This window comes from Bidens hawaiensis, unplaced genomic scaffold (genome assembly GCF_021521415.1).
Source record: "Bidens hawaiensis isolate Kalapana, Puna unplaced genomic scaffold, B.hawaiensis_p1.1 tig00004030_1, whole genome shotgun sequence".
Lineage (NCBI taxonomy): Eukaryota > Viridiplantae > Streptophyta > Magnoliopsida > Asterales > Asteraceae > Bidens > Bidens hawaiensis.
The window spans coordinates 788084-793637 of NW_027491238.1; positions in this window are offsets into that span (position 1 = coordinate 788084).

The following is a 5554-nucleotide window of genomic DNA, read 5'->3' on the forward strand; positions in this document are numbered from 1 at the left end:
AAAATGACTGGAAACCCTAAAAAAGTAGAAGCCGAAGCTATGATATCAATTGTAGGTCCCATAAATGAACGTGGATCTAACAATGAATCAGAGTATTCTGTATCGTGGGACCGCATGATAGAACCATAATACTCGAATCTCGAACTCGTGCAGATGGAAATGAAACACACAAGGAAACACCATCAAGTGTGCGACATGGAATATTATCTATTAAGGTTACTAGGGGCTTGGTATGACAAACCTATTTATAGACATAGACCCTTAGAGATTACTTAAGGCTGATTGGCTGGCCCAATAGGCCCAATACAAGCAAAACATACGAATGAGTAGCGATAACCACCTAACTATTCGATTGTTACATAGTTCTATCGATATTAGCCCTACAATGTGCGTCTAAACAATCACAACGGTTACTAAAACCGTTATTAAGCCGCCTTCTGCTTGTATGTATATTGACACTAGTTAGAGGCCCGTGTATTACACGGGTAATTGTTAAAAGTTTTATACTGTAACCATTAAATGAAATATAGTTAACAAAATGATCATATATTTTATATGGTTACAATTTACATTAAAATTACATAACTAAGATTACACAAATATGTTACAAATAAGTAAAACCTCCATTGTACACTATATTTGTGATTGTATTGTTTGGTACACATTGTTTATCACATATCAAAATCTTTAGTCCGTGTCTACTTGTATCTCTTGATAAGGGAACATATAGGTATGCTTATAACTCTTGATATAGTCATGTATAGTTGTGAGTGTGACAAATAAGATTCTTCAAGTGCATGCCAACCCTAGATAAATGATAAAATATCCATGAAACTATAAAAAAAATATATTCATACACATAAAATATCATACAATTTAATCAATTAATATAATATCATTTGAGATCTACTATTGTTTATGCCAAAAATATGATTATCCAAAAAAACAAGATTACCTGAATTTGATGATATAGTCATCGTTATAAACTTTATAATTTGAAATTGATTTATCATGATAAATTTGGTGTCATTAATATTTTGTGTATGACAAATTTTTACTTGATTTATAGTTTACAATTAACAATTGTATAATCAAGCAATATATAAAACCGGAAATTAAAATATAACAAAATGATTTTTTTTCATTTCATGTTAGTGAAAAATGACAAAGAAATACTAACCTTAAAATTATGTTCAAATAAAAGTGATTATTCTAAGTTAGAAGGATATTAGAATATTTAAAGTTACATAAAATGAATGTAGTAATTCTTATTTATAATAGTTGAAAGCATTGGATAGGAAATGTTTAAATTTTAAATACTAATCCCGTGTTATTAGTTAACATTATGGGAGTTGTTAGAATATTTAATTAATTGATATCTATATTTTAACAACTTATAGACAAAAAACAAAGATTTCGGATTTGTTGGAAGCACGGTAAATGACTTTTAGCCGGATTAACTATTTTTTTATATTAATGTGAATATATATGTTTCTTAAGCATTTTGGTCTGAGTTATAGAAGAAAATATTAAAAACTAAATATTGATTTTCTTATTGCTAAAACCCTTTATACTAAGCAAAAAAATAATATAAATAAATGACATACATATAGTAAATCGGTATACATATAGATTATAATTATCATATTCAACTTCAATAATTTAATGCTAAACACCAAGATATATATAATAGGTATTCTCCATGTTTGTAATATTTATACAAAACATTTGGAAAAAAATAAAGAAAATACACATTTTCCTGAGTTCAAATTACACATTGTTGCTCGAATCCGAGTTTAAAAAGACAATTTGTAGTTTACCATACAAATCCAAATTATTCGATAATGATTCACCTTTTATTTGCTTTAATTTTACTTGTGACTTTAAAATTTTATTCTAACAAACCTAACGCCAATTTTAATATTTCCTTATTTTCTTATTTCACCATTAATTTTAATGAATGAATCGATTAAGATTTACATGTAATAAAAACAAACTTGAATCTCATATATTGAAATAGTTTAAAAGATAAGGGTTATATATTGAAATAAATGAAAAATAGGTGAGAAGAGCTATGTGATTGACAAGTGGCAAAAGTAGGTAGTCTTTTATTAGAAGAGATAGATAGATTTGTCTTCAATAATACGTATTTACCAAGATTAACCATATAGATTAATCCAATTTCAATCATCTTGTCCGAATTCAAGTTTGTGATTGTATTGTGTTTTGATATCCAAGAATTACTTAGGTTAAGTCGGCTTTTTATATTGTATGTAAAATGGTTCATGGTGTCGGTTGACACCCTTTCAGGACACACTCGGTGGCAGTAAAGTAATGAATGGGTAGCACATTTTAAGTTTACAATAAACAAGATATTAAAAATCTAAGGCTAGAAATTGTCAAATCCCCTTCAAAAAAATGTATATGAATCCCGGAAATGATTATTTGTGATCAAGTACTTATTTTACTAGCATCACAACAATACAACAAAAATCACAACCCTCATTTTTTTAAATCATGAAAGATGATGTGTAAAAATTAACCCACAAGGGTGGAATATAGTTCAAGAATCCTTGATCTTGTTGCTCTCAACTCTCAAACTATGCCCAGGAGTCCTCAGGATGCTCTGGTTAACATACTTACCAATTGGTGGGAGCCCACTATTCTCATAACATGTAGCTTGCATATGCTCTTGCATCATACAACTGATAAAAATATTTTTCTCGGCTATATATATATATATACACACGTATTGCTTGAAATTTTACAGTAAACAAAAGCAAGTTTCTGATCATTTATGAAAATCTTGATTACTTTCTTATAAAGATTGATATTCTTGATGTATCAGGCCCCCCTGTAAATTAAAAATCGTCATGCCTTTAGTCTCTAAAATATAAGAAATCTATACTATATATAATACACCAAACAGGGGCAAATTAAGACATCTTGATTTTAAGAGATTCACAAATCAATTAACATATGGTACAATGCATTTAGGATAAGGGCAAACTTGTCAACAACTAAAAGAGGTTATTAAATAGTTACAGCATTGACCCATTCACTTTGCTTAACTTTTGTAAATTTAAAAAATAGTTACAACTATGATCCTTGATCTTTTACTCTTATATGATTTTTATTTTCATTTTTAACTCAACCCCCTCATTATTTTTAACTATTAATAACTTTTTCATGTGCTAATATTTTTTTAAAGAAATTATACCATAAAAACGAGCATATTTTATCTTTAATTTGAGTATTATATTGTTATAGTTTTTTCATTTAAAAAATATCATTTTATGTAGGGGTGTTTGATGTCTGGTTTAATGGATTTTAAATTAAACCGTGGGTCAAATCGTTAGTAACCGGTTTTTGTCGTCGAAAACCGAAACGAACCTTTGAAAAATGAAAATGACCGGCCAAAAGTTAATGAAAAAAATCAATGGTGAAATCAAATCAATGACCGGCTTGAACGTCTTTCGGTTTCAAATCAAACAACGAACATCCATAAACTTGTTACATGATTACAAATGTATGTTTTTCCGCTGCATCGCGTGTGCAACCGTCTAGTATTAAGTAATATATCAACACTTTCAGTTTTGGGCTGTGTAAGAATAAATTTTCTTTTGGTAAGATTAAAGTAAAATGAAAATGTAAGGGGAATATGAAAATAGGAAAAAGACCTTTATGAGAAGCACTTCTATCTCATTCTTTAAAGCCTCTTCCTACATATATTAAAATATAAAATAGTCACTCTAAACAAATGAGTATGAGAAAGCCACTAAAATTGTCAAAAACCAAAAATTAAATTTTAAATACTGTTGATAATCCATTGATTTTCGATAGATTACCTCTGATACTTCCGTTAGTAAAAATCATTTGAATTGAAGTGTGTACCGTGTTAGGTTTAAGAAAAACATGTACCAGATCTACAAGTCAAAATGCCTAATAAAAAACGTTTTGCAACTACGGTTTCTTCATGACCTTTTTCACGCGGATACTTGTAGTCTTATCTTCAACTAGTTCTTCAGTTTTCGCAAGTCTTCAACTGCCATACCACAGAGTTCTTCCCACATCAGCTGCCTAAAATATATTCACAATCAATCAAGCATCAAAAAGCAAAATTTGATCAGAATTTCCTTCTTTAATTTAATTAATTACAGTTAGATCATTTATTAAGAAGTACTAAATAATAAGGTGTGACTAACCGATTCAAGTTCTGTAACTTGTTCAAGAAAATCTTAGCTTGATTGGTTGTAGGTTAAGACCGGCTCTAATGGATGAAAGTATGAGTGATATTTGTAAATAATATGAGAGTATGAATGAAACACATAGTTAAGGGTGTAAGTTTATTGATATGAATAATCTGAGCATTGTTACAAACATATGGACTATATATAGAAGACAATACAACATCTACAATCGAACTATTACTTCTAATGGCCAACCACGTACGAGGGCTGTCCTTTTCCAGCTGTTATCCGTTATTCCTAGTACGATCTCTCAACTTGTCTTTAGCGAGTAGATGCTCTCACTGTCTTTTCTATAATGATGCTCCAACATGAGTGTAAATGTCATTTATGGGGGTGTTACCCTTACAAGCCTCCCTAGTCAGTCGATGCGAAGTGTTGGCTTCATATCGTCTGACTAACTATAGGAGGGTTTTTATGTTGGTTCTGGTGGGCTCTTCGACCCCAAGGGTTATCTCTGGCTGCTGTCCCTTTTGATTTGACAAGACTTCCTGGCCTGCAGATGGTTACGTCACCCATATTTCCTAGGCATTATAAATTCTTCATTCTCTTTCTACATCCATTTGGTTCGTTCATCTTCTTTGATTTTTTCCTCTTCCTCCTTTAGGTATTCTCTTTTTTTTCCTATTAATTTCTTCTTCTCTATCATGTCTTATAAAAACAATATGAACACTCATATTTAGATTATGGAAGATAACAATATTAGGGCTGTAGTAGTAGAGTTTTGTATTCCCTTAGACTTGAATCCTTCTAGGGCTTTGTCGAACAAACGCGTGTATCCTTTTCTGGCAGGAAAGTTTTCCGTCTACCCGACGATCTTTAAGATTGCCAATTGTAGGATTCTGTTTAGTAAGTTTTTGCTTCAAGTACTAATGTTATTTGAACTTCACATTTCTCAATGTCATCCGCTGGCACTTGCCCGTATTTCCCATTTTGAGGTTTTATCTCGATCGTGTCTTAAAAACCCCCACTTTGCCTCTTTTAGGGCTTTTTACCGTTTTTCTAGGGCTGGCCAGTGGTTTATCTTTGAGAATCGTAATAACGTTAGCCTGGCTACCAATCCTCCTTTGAATCATTGTGGGTGGAAGACTCGTTTTTTTATCTTGATGATTATTGTCTCCCTGTGGATATGAAGTGGTATCCTTTAGAGAAACCTGTTGCCAATGAAGCCGCGTCTACCTTCGACAGGGACTTCTATGATTTTTTGAAGGAGAACCCTTGTGACTTGGTTCCTTACCCCGAAGTCTTTCTGTTACAGTCTCGTATTAGTAGAAATTGGTTTTTAGATGACACTTTTCCTGTCATGG